Source organism: Anopheles merus, unplaced genomic scaffold (assembly GCF_017562075.2).
Source record: "Anopheles merus strain MAF unplaced genomic scaffold, AmerM5.1 LNR4000062, whole genome shotgun sequence".
Lineage (NCBI taxonomy): Eukaryota > Metazoa > Arthropoda > Insecta > Diptera > Culicidae > Anopheles > Anopheles merus.
This window is the reverse complement of record NW_024427642.1, coordinates 22,800-34,872: the sequence shown is the minus strand read 5'-3', so window position 1 is coordinate 34,872 and position 12,073 is coordinate 22,800. Positions and strand designations below refer to the sequence as shown.

Below are 12,073 nucleotides of genomic sequence, written 5' to 3'. Positions count from 1 at the left end.
TAAAAAAAAGTTAACATGCTACAAATCAGCATTACACTACTACCAAGTGAAGTGTCGATTTTACCCCCATTGGACGAACAAGTTTTAGTGGCATTTTATATTATATAGTTCAATATAAAAATTACGCCCTGTGATACAGAACTAATCAAAAGTGTTTATAAAACAATACTATTTACACGGAAACTATAATTTTGTTGAAATAACGCAACAATTCCTTAAGTCCCAGAAGTAAAAATTTACATCGGCTGTCAATCAGAACCACCATGTGTTTATTTTGTTGTTTTTTGACAATTGACAGGTTTTTGCTCAGTGAAATGTGACTTAAATATTCGGAACAGTTAACATAAATAATATGTACTAGTTTTTTTTTCAAAAAGCTCTATAAATACAAAAACGGCAAGGTGTCGAACTTACCCGCAGTGTCGAACCAACCCTGACTTCCCCTAACATTTTATTTCAAGCATCCTGAGTGACCCAGCGTGAGTGCTGAGCGCACCTCCCCTCATTCTCAATGCCGCGTTTTTGGTTAATCCTCGCTCCCACCCTTTCTTTCCTTCTGATCAACAGACCCACCATTCCCGCGAGCGTAGGCCGACCAACAAATTCCAGGAAATTCCTACAGTAAGTGTGCAGTTTTTTATTCACAGTACTGTTTGGCAAAATATCAATTCTTGATGGCGCGTACTGGCGATCAAAACGTTAGCTGCTTGATCCACCGATGGTACGTGCTGTTGGAAGAGAAACACATGCTGTTTGATGCGTTTGCCTGAGGAATGAAAGATATATTGAGCATTAGAATGGTAAACAAAACTAGTATTATTTAAAACTTACCGATCACGAAGATATTTTAAATTAAACGGCGACTCTGTATGCCCGATCCATCTGCTTTGATCTGTTATCAGGAGCTTTGGTGATGAAATAGCTACGTGTGATGGAAAATAATAGAAGATTAAACAAACATTGAAAGCAGTACGATTGTTAGAACACAAACATCATTTGGAAGATTCTTCTTCTTATGCATGCACTTACCCGTAGATCATGTAACAAAACAAACTGCATTTACGCCTGCGTTGACATCTTTCACGATTAACTTAACCACTTTTCTATTCTAACCACTATCATTTCATAATTTTCGCTGCATATTCCGGCACCAATCCTTCCCAAATGAACTTTGCATTCGTTCTGGCAATGAGTTTCGAACGATCACAACACAGCGCGAGAGTGAAGAACACAAAGTAAATGGCACTATGTACAAGTGTTGATCATATGGTCAAAATAGAGTATAATGTAATTTATTTTACTTCAAATGAATTAATTTTATTATGATTTTTATTTCAACTATTGTTATCAGCCTAGTTGTTAGTGTTTAAAATTTTGATGAAGTGAAAACATCATTACCAGATAAATGAAACGATAATCGACGCTTTTTGACCATATCGAATTATGATTGTCTTTACACATAGTGTCATCTCTTGCGCTTCAGGGTCTCACGCTCAGAGCAAAAATTCTCCCATCTTCGCAACGGTTGGTGCGTTCAGCTGTGGAGGGCGGGAGGAGTGCGAGTGTGTGTCTCATGCACACAGCGAAATTTTGGTCAACACCTCGATGGTGGGAGCGTTTTTCCATGGGATGGGGTAGTGGAGTGCGAGTGTGTCGCATGATTCCTTCAAAACTAAGGCCAGGGGTGGCAAGAGGCATTAAAATGAGTTACTCTTTGCCAAGCGGGCGCTGAGATAGAAGCTGACTTTGAAGCTGAGTTGGCGAAATATCTCAGCACCCGAAGTAACCCGAAGCCGAAGCGAACCCGAACGGAGTTCGGTACGAACCTTCGTTTAATTAGCCCCCTCCCCCTTTTTTGCCAGGATTTCATTCCAAAAATGATACAGTGCACACAATTATATCTAAACAATTTTGTTTATTGAAATTAATAACATTAATCTTCTTCTTCTTTTGGCTCAACAACCGTTGCCGGTCAAGGCCTGCCTGCACCACTTGTGGGTTTGGCTTTCAGTGACTAATTGATTTCCCCCCATAGCAGGATAGTCAGTCCTACGTATGGCGGCACGGTCCATTTGGGGATTGAACCCATGACGGGCATGTTGTTAAGTCGCACGAGTTGACGACTGTACTACGAGACCAGCCTAACGTTAATCTTACTTTTACAAAAATCAAAAACACATGCACTACGAACACTGAACTTAATTTAACATTAACGCACATCATTTAAAAACAAACTTTCCACACTCGCTCAATGAATAAAATCACAAAATCGTCACAACACTCTCTGCTCTTCCTCACAGTCGCGCCTAATTTCTTTCGCTACATTGTACGGGCCAAAAACACACAAAACGACACAGCCACAGGTTTTGTTGTCTCCGTTCACCGTGAAACACACATGAAATGGAAGAAAAATTTTATTAATTAGGAGCGGGGATGTTGTTTGATAATTTTTATCACTTTTACTTACCTCAAATTAAACAAATCTCCATTTTTCACGGGGTTTATCCGCTGTCCACCAAGCGCTGAAACACCACACAAGGACCAACCTCACTGGACTAAAAGTGAAGCCTACTGCGTTAATGTGTGTATGCGCTTCTACCAAGCCAACCGCGCCGTACTGCGTGTGTAGCCAAGAGCTTGTGTGTGTATATTTGCACCACTGGACACAGAACACAAATCTTACCGCACAGCAGAGCGTATGTCGCCAAGTGTGTGCATGTGTGTATTTGCACCACTGAATTCTGAACGTCCACCGCACCGCACCAAACAGCGTGTATCGCCAAGTGCGTGGCTGTGTGTAGTATCACCGTGGACTGCAGAAAACTACCTGCACTAGAACAGAGCGCTGGTGTGGCTAAATGTGTGCATGTGTGTACTTGCTCCACTGAAAGCCGGTATCGCACCAGATTTCGGGTGTCGCCTTGTGCGTGCGTGTGTGTTATTCGCACAGCACACACGTTCATCATTTTTTTCGTTTTTTCGCTTGAGCCACTCGATTTTGTTCTTCGCTGATTTTGGCAGCGCACGAAGGGGGTTCGGTTTCAACTTCCAACAACAACAACCACACGAGGGAGCTCGTGGATACTCACGAAGGGAAAATCACTCAAATCCCAACCAACCAAACCGAGCTCTTTCGAAGCAAATCCTTCCTGATGAGCGAGAAAGCATGTCACGCATCTCACGTGTTGCCATGCGAACAGCTGCGCGTGTAGATGTGTGAGTGCGCGGAGAAAAATTGATGGATGACGAATGGAGGAAGGGGAGGAGCTTCACTCTGTCGAAGCATCTGAAGGGGGGCCGAACGCTCTCTTCACATTTTGCGAAGAATCAGTTTAACTCAAACGCTTGGCAAAGAGGATATACTACTTTGAGGCACTAAATAATTCAGGCAATGGAGTCGTGGTCTATTAGTATTAGTATAAATTATTTCCCTTGCCCCATTTATGAATTAATTTAAAGGAATAAACATTCATCTGAGTAAAATTTGAAAAGTCACTTTTAGCGAAAAACTTTTTCCAAATGTGTTTTGAAATTCTGAATCGATCTTGTAAAGACGGTTTTTTCATACAATGCGTACTTTTTAAGATATTTAAAAAAGTACGGTTCATAGGATGCGCGGATGATATACTAGCAATGCTATTACAATGAAATGCTATTCCGCTCTATCAAATTTCTAGCTGAGCGATTTTGTCTGTTTACGTTAGAACCGCTCCATTATTATTGCGCCTTTTACGTCCTCACGCGCGAATTAGCTAATAGTTTAAGTGTTAGGCCCACTTGTGTTGAACAGTAGATCCACCAAGTACCATGTTTCAACTCTCTGATTAAATATCACGTAATAAATAAATCTAATATTTCTCCTTCCAATTACAATTAAACACATAATCACTGCAAATAAGGTAGGAAGATAGATCAGAGGAGGAGGAGGAGGGAGGGGCTATAAACACGTACGTAAATAGGGGGCAGGGCGCGCGTGTGAGCGAACGCGGGGCAGCAGCAAACGAGAGAATTTTTTCTTTCTCTTTTGTAGCATTTCGGCTAAACACCCGAGCTTAACTTCGGTAGGAATTGCCTATCAAAGTTGGTACACCTTCGGTAGAGAACTTCTATCGAAGCTATATCGAAGCAAATTTACTTCGAAAGCGCACGGTTTGGTTGGTTGGGATTAGACCGAGAGACAGATAGAAAAAACGAAAGGTCAATATAAAATCTTCGGCTTTTGACCGTTGGGGATTCTCTTGCTGAGCTTCGTACTCGTTCTATCGAATTTCAACGGTGTATACCCAACAGTCACCAGCACTCAGAGATCCGCTGAGATTGAAGCTGACTTTGAAGCTGAGTTGGCGAAACGTCTCAGCCTCCGAAGTAACCCGAAGCCGAAGCGAACCCGAACGGAGTTCGGTACGAACCTTCGTTTAATTAGCCCCCTCCCCCTTTTTGCCCCTTTTCTTTCTAAAACGATCCAGTGCACACCATTATACTAAGTTAATTCGATTTATTGAATATCGAACCAACATAGAATACAAAGAAAACACAACACTTGCTCAATAATCACTGCACTTAATCCTAAATTAACGCACATAATTTAAAAAAACACTTTTTACAGTCGCACTGAGCAAAAAATAACAAATTCAGCACAGCACTTTCTGCTCCTCATCGCTGTTGCTCCTGGTTTTTCTCGCTGCAATGTACGGGCCACCTGCTCCAACACTACGACACAGCCACAGGTTTTGTTGTCTCCGTTCGCCGTGAAACACACATGAAATGGAAGAAAATTTTTATTAATTAGAAGGGGGGATATTGGTTGATCATTTTAATCACTTTTACTTACCTCAAATTAAACAAATCTCCATTTTTCACGGGGTTTATCCGCCGACTACCAAGCGCAGGAACACTACACAAGCACCAACCTCACTGGACTGAACGTAAAGCCTACTGCGTTAATGTGTGTATGCGCTTCTGCCAAGCCAACCGCGCCGTACTGCGTGTGTAGCCAAGTGCGTGTGTGTGTATATTTGCACCACTGGACACAGAACACAAATCTTACCGCACAGCAGAGCGTATGTCGCCAAGTGTGTGCATGTGTGTATTTGCACCACTGAATTCTGAACGTCCACCGCACCGCACCAAACAGCGTGTATCGCCAAGTGCGTGGCTGTGTGTAGTATCACCGTGGACTGTAGAAAACTACCTGCACTAGAACAGAGCGCTGGTGTGGCCAAATGTGTGCATGTGTGTACTTGCTCCACTGAAAGCCGGTATCGCACCAGATTTCGGGTGTCGCCTTGTGCGTGCGTGTGTGTTATTCTCACAGCACACACGTTCATCATTTTTTTCGTTTTTTCGCTTGAGCCACTCGATTTCGTTCTTCGCTGATTTTGGCAGCGCACGAAGGGGGTTCGGTTTCAACTTCCAACAACAACAACCACACGAGGGAGCTCGTGGATACTCACGAAGGGAAAATCACTCAAATTAGAGCGAGAGACAGATAGAAAAAATCGAAAGGTTAATATAAAATCTTCGGCTTTTGACCGTTCCCACCCAACGGTCACCAGCACTCAGAGATCCGCTGAGATTGACCCAGCTAGCAAAGCCGAAGGCCTTTGTATGGGAGCCATCGCGCTCATCAAGGCTCACTTAGTCGCGCGCATAAAGCAAAATGTGCGCGAAGGCGAAAAAACCCGAAAGCGCTTCGTGTGGCCCTCTCTCGTGTTTCTAGTTTTATTTTCTCTCGCATGTCATCACTCTCTCTTAGTTTTTCGGATTGAAATGAGAATTCACTCTCTTGATTTGGTTGCGGCAGTCTAGCTGCTTCACACTCTTTATTCTCTTCTTTTGCAGTTCCCACAAGAGGATTCACACATGTGTTCTCACATACTTACATACACACACACGGTGGTTGGAAGCCTGGCGCGGCTGTTTCCAATTCTGTCTTTTCTTCTTTCCTCTTCACACCGCGCTGGAGCCCGTGGTGGTGCGCGTGTTCAGCCTGCTTGGTTCAGGAAAGATGTCATCAGATTTGACGCGCCTCAACCGCGGTGTTGTATGAAGGCTGTTGATGAAAGTACACAATTAATAGACACACTTTGTTAAAAAAATTACACTTGATTTAAAGATGTGACAAACTTACCTTTGTGCTCGAGGATCAATTGAACCTTGAACGCCTGTGCACACAGTGTCGCTATTTGAAGAGGTTTGGAGAACAGCTAGCGGTAGCAGCACACATCTGAAACATGTAAAGTGCAATGTTTTAATTAGAATAAATGTCACATAACACTAGACACTTAGAAAAGGACACTTACCGAAACAATTAGATGATAACAATTTGTCCTCCGATAAAGCAGAAAGAACACCGCGGATGGCGCAGTATGGAAAGTGTTTCACGCAGGAAAAATAGTTCACGCAGCACACAAACACACACTCTCACGTCCACGGTTCAGAGCACACTGAAGTCGCTCTTTGGCTTGGATGGAAAAGAGCAAACACCCTGATGAGTGCGATGGAAGAAAATGACGTGTGTTCAACAGGGATGGGTAGAATCAAACACACGAAGTGTGCAGGAGAATTCTCTTCGTGTGGCAAGAGAGAATTGACTAACACCCTGATGAGTGAGAACGCAACAAACGTTGTGGAATGTAGAAACGGGATAGGAATAGTAAGCGAAGGCAGTTTGTGGACATGAGGGGGTTGAAACTGGGAGAAAAAAGCTTCGGTTGCTACTTGGGGAAGCTGACTTTGAAGCTGAGTTGGCGAAACGTCTCAGCCTCCGAAGTAACCCGAAGCCGAAGCGAACCCGAACGGAGTTCGGTACGAACCTTCGTTTAATTAGCCCCCTCCCCTTTTTTGCCAGGATTTCTTTCTAAAATGATACAGTGCAAACCATATAACAACATGATTCGATTTATTGAATATTTTATATAACATAAATACAAAAAAAAAACACAACACATGCACAATAACCACTGCACTTAATTCTAAATTGACGCACATAATTTCACAAACACTTTTTACACTCGCACAGAGAAAAATTAGCACAACACTTTCTGTTCCTTATCGCTGTCGCACCTAGTTCTCGCTGCACTGTACGGGCCACCATCTCGAACACTACGACACAGCCACAGGTTTTGTTGTCTCCGTTCGCCGTGAAACACACATGAAATGGAAGAAAAATGTTATTAATTAGGAGGGAGGATGTTTGTTGATAATTTTAATCACTTTTACTTACCACAAATAAAACAAATCTCCATTTTTCACGGGGTTTATCCGCCGACTACCAAGCGCAGAAACACTACACAAGCACCAACCTCACTGGACTGAACGTAAAGCCTACTGCGTTAATGTGTGTATGCGCTTCTGCCAAGCCAACCGCGCCGTACTGCGTGTGTAGCCAAGAGCGTGTGTGTGTATATTTGCACCACTGGACACAGAACACAAATCTCACCGCACAGCAGAGCGTGTGTCGCCAAGTGTGTGCATGTGTGTATTTGCACCACTGAATTCTGAACGTCCACCGCACCGCACCAAACAGCGTGTATCGCCAAGTGCGTGGCTGTGTGTAGTATCACCGTGGACTGCAGAAAACTACCTGCACTAGAACAGAGCGCTGGTGTGGCCAAATGTGTGCATGTGTGTACTTGTTCCACTGAAAGCCGGTATCGCACCAGATTTCGGGTGTCGCCTTGTGCGTGCGTGTGTGTTATTCTCACAGCACACTCGTTCATCATTTTTTTCGTTCTTTCGCTTGAGCCACTCGATTTCGTTCTTCGCTGATTTTGGCAGCGCACGAGGGGGTTTCGGCTTCAACTTCCAACAACAACAACCACACGAGGAGGCTCGGGGACACTCATCAGGGGAAAATCGCTCAAATTAGAGCGAGAGACAGATAGAAAAAGTGAAAGGTCAATATAAAATCTTCGACTTTTGACCGTTGGGCAGCTAGCAAAACCGAAGGCCTTCCCAAGCTCCCGACCACGCTGGTTTTCGCTGGTCTTTTCGGGGATAATTCGTTAACGAATTATCCCCGAAAAGACCAACGAAATACAGATCATTTTCGGGGATAGTGAACACACGTGAAAGATGAACCCATGCAAAAAAGAGCTAAAAATAGAAATGAACATTCGGATTCACTCCCTCCACTCATGATCATGCTTCATCCTTGATGCTACCAACCACATCGCTAGTTCTACTTCGAATCACTTTGCCAGTTGCGCCACCATATTATTATTCATTATCGTGCTATTTACTGGTTTGTTTGTATGAAGGGGTACTGATACTAAAAGAATTAAAAGAAATAAATAAAACAATAAAAATAACAGATTAACTATTAAACACGCATTTCTAGCAATGAGTAAATGAGTTTGAAGTTATTGGAGCTGGATGTTTTAAAAATTAAATAAAACTTTAAATCATAAAAAAAACAATAAAAATGGAATTGAACTCAGGTCGACCATGGTACAAACATTACACCATTAACATTTGACCATAACTAGTTCATGAACATGAATTGTTATCTATCACTTTTAAACCCTTCAAATATAGTACAATGAACAAAGAGATGTGTAAAAGTTCATCGATGCGTGTGAGAGAGTAGGGCTGATGAATAGAAAGAGATGGCATGAGTTTGTGTTCATTATCCCCGAAAAATTTCGCTTGGGTTTGTATGGGAGCCATCGTGCTCATCAAGGCTCACTTAGTCGCGCATAAAGCAAAATGTGCGCGAAGGCGAAAAAACCCGAAAGCGCTTCGTGTGGCCCTCTCTCGTGTTTCTAGTTTTATTCTCTCTCGCATGTCATCCCTACGGACAAAGAGCGGGTAATTTTTATCATGGTGTGCGTAAAAACCTAGAGTTAAGCCGATGGAAGATTTTCTAGGCTTAAAAAAGGGGGCGGGAACGGGTACCACGGTTCTCTCCCGCTCCCATGTAAAATACACGGTGCGCTCTCTCAATGCTCGCGCCCATACGCGAGCATCCTTTCGTGTGCTTGTGTTAGTTTCTTTCGTGTTGCGCTGTGTGCGTTTCTTTCGTTCAGCGATCGCTCACACTCGCTGCGTATTTTTTTGTTATCTAAAGCTAAACAAAAACGTAAACACGCGTAGATTTTTTTTCATCACTTGATTGAAACATTTACATTTTAACTTTACACGATTTCACACATTTACGTAACTTGATACACAATATTTGACTAAAATAAAATTGATCGCTCCATCGATGCAAACGTTAAAATGGCCGAATATCTGCGTAGATCCTTTTGTACACGTTGATTACTGTAAAAAAGGTACGAAATGAAGCTGCGCGATGTACATAACATGCATTACGAATCATTCGCGCAGCTTCATTTGAATTCGCACAACACTTGAACACTTGAACACTTTACAAAATCATAACATCAATCGTCCAGGACTTAGGCTGACGCACGTGCGGCCGCTCGCTGCCGATCCTTGAGCTGTACTGACGATTTAGTGTGGTAGCAAGAACGAGAGCACACAGGGGAACTTTCGGTGCAGCAGTGCCAGCGAGACACCGACATCAGCACAGCGCTGTGAGCAGATCAAACTGAGCGAGCTGGCCGAAAATGAACGCACACATTTCCACATGTGTAACTGTATTAGTGCCAAAACTGTGTTGAAACCAAAACGCGCTCTCGCCTCCGTGTATTTCACACCGATTCTCCGCTTAACTCTAGGTTTTTACACACACCATGATAAAATATTCCGCTCGTTGTTTGTAGGGATCACTCTCTCCCAGTTTTTCGGATTGAAATGAGAATTTACTCTCTTGATTTGGTTGCGGCAGTCTAGCTGCTTCACACTCACAGCCCGTGGTGGTGCGCGTGTTCAGCCTGCTTGGTTCAGGAAAGATGTCATCAGATTTGACGCGCCTCGACCGCAGTGTTGTATGAAGGCTGTTGATGAAAATACGCAATTAATAGACACACTTTGTTAAAAAGATTACACTTGATTTATAGATGTGACAAACTTACCTTTGTGCTCGAGGATCAATTGAACCTTGAACGCCTGTGCACACAGTGTCGCAATTTGAAGAGGTTTGGAGAACAGCTAGCGGTAGCAGCACACATCTGAAACATGTAAAGTGCAATGTTTTAATTAGAATAAATGTCACATAACACTAGACACTTAGAAAAGGACACTTACCGAAACAATTAGATGATAACAATTTGTCCTCCGATAAAGCAGAAAGAACACCGCGGATGGCGCAGTATGGAAAGTGTTTCACGCAGGAAAAATAGTTCACGCAGCACACAAACACACACTCTCACGTCCACGGTTCAGAGCACACTGAGGTCGCTCTTTGGCTTGGATGGAAAAGAGCAAACACCCTGATGAGTGCGATGGAAGAAAATGACGTGTGTTCAACAGGGATGGGTAGAATCAAACACACGGAGTGTGCAGGAGAATTCTCTTCGTGTGGCAAGAGAGAATTGACTAACACCCTGACCCTAACGCAACAAACGTTGTGGAATGTAGAAACGGGATAGGAATAGTAAGCGAAGGCAGTTTGTGGACATGAGGGGGTTGAAACTGGGAGAAAAAAGCTTCGGTTGCTATTTGTGTTGGGTATTTTATCTTTGTCACGTTAAAACGATCTAGATGATCTCCCGTCGTCACGACTGTGTTGGTTTTCTCACTCCCGCTCTCCTTCTTAGTTAGCGTTCTCTTTCACTCGCACTAATTTTGACGAACTGAATAATCTCACGGAGCTACAGTTTCATCACATCGCACAGCACGGTTCGGGTTTCCTTTTCGCTTGTACAGCTGTAATCGGTAGATTCGCTCTTTCGCTCACCTTACAGTCTATTCCGCTTTGAAGAGACTCTCACACGTTGAACTGAGACTATTTGATGATATGTCTCTCTCTCTCGATCCACTTTTACTTCCAATTCTCTCACTCGTACTTCTTTCTCTCTATTTTTTTCGTGTTGACACGTCGATAGTTTATTGATAGGTCACTGCACTAATCCGGCTACGCACGATACCGTTAACTATTATTAATTTACGGTATAGCTTATCGGATTTGTACTTCACCTGCCATTCATTTTAAGACAGTTTCAAATATATATAGTCTAGCGTAACGTCACTATATATGTCGTAGTTTCTATGCGGTTCCCGATATCGCACACTTCCCAAGTGCCACAAATCCACTAAACGACCACTAAACGGCTTCTAAACGACTCAAGTTCTCTACCTAAACGGAATATAGAAAGACTTCGTTTAGCAGACGCCAAACGACTCATGCATTCTAAAAATAGCAAAAAAGCTGGTGGCGCTATCTGTTGGTGGGATACCCCAACCAGTTGAGCTTCATCGCTTGGAGGAGAGCTTTCTCATTTCCTCTGTACTGTTGTATGGTTTCGCATTGAAGTTATGCATCGCTAGAACTAGAACGGCGATACGATTGTTTAAATACTAAACTCCAACGGAAACCACCAGCACTAAAGCAAGTGAGATTTGAGCAATGGTCATTGGTGTTGATACCCACGTATCTAACCACACGACCATTTATATAGATTTTTGCTCAGAAAGTTAGAAGGCTATATAGGTCATAATAAAATGCAACTTGTCGAAACACATTGCAAGAAAAGGATAGCAATATAATGATGAGTTGTAATACGCCATCTATTGATCAAACCAATGAAGCTGTGGAGCTTTCATTTTTTTTCTATGGATATTCAATTTTCCAGTCGTTTAAGCTTAATCTGTGGCGCTTGGGTTACGCACTTACGCGACACATTCTTACGCACTTACGTAGGTTCAGTAAACTCGCGTTATTAAAATCGTTTCGCGTTACTAACTAATCAACTAACTAATCACTTTCTGCACACTGTCACGGTCGCCATGTGGTGGACAAAGGTTTCTTTCCTGTCACGGTCGCCATGTGGTGGACAAAGGTTTCTTTCCATCTAACTAGAAATAACTCTTAGTTTACAGTTTCCTTAATGACCTAATTCCTATTCCTAACCCTTATTTATACTGCTTCTTTTCGCGCCAAAATTTACCCTGCGTTTTTCTATTGGCTAAAAGTATTTATCTTAAACATATCTTATGTGGCTATTAG

At 42.8% G+C, this 12,073-nt stretch overlaps 2 long non-coding RNA genes across 2 annotated transcripts; both read right to left on the bottom strand.

Annotated features, from left to right (window-relative positions):
• Positions 1–418: 418 nt before the first annotated feature.
• On the bottom strand, positions 419–1,247 carry LOC121601317. The gene is made up of 3 exons (XR_006006068.1): positions 1,030–1,247; positions 832–922; positions 419–766 (listed from the first exon to the last, which is right to left on the bottom strand). It is a non-coding gene; the product is annotated as an uncharacterized LOC121601317 (long non-coding RNA).
• A 4,551-nt stretch (positions 1,248–5,798) lies between these two features.
• LOC121601318 lies at positions 5,799–10,309 on the bottom strand. Its single transcript, XR_006006069.1, has 3 exons — positions 10,153–10,309; positions 9,981–10,076; positions 5,799–6,052 (listed from the first exon to the last, which is right to left on the bottom strand). It is a non-coding gene; the product is annotated as an uncharacterized LOC121601318 (long non-coding RNA).
• Between the last annotated feature and the right edge of the window lie 1,764 nt (positions 10,310–12,073).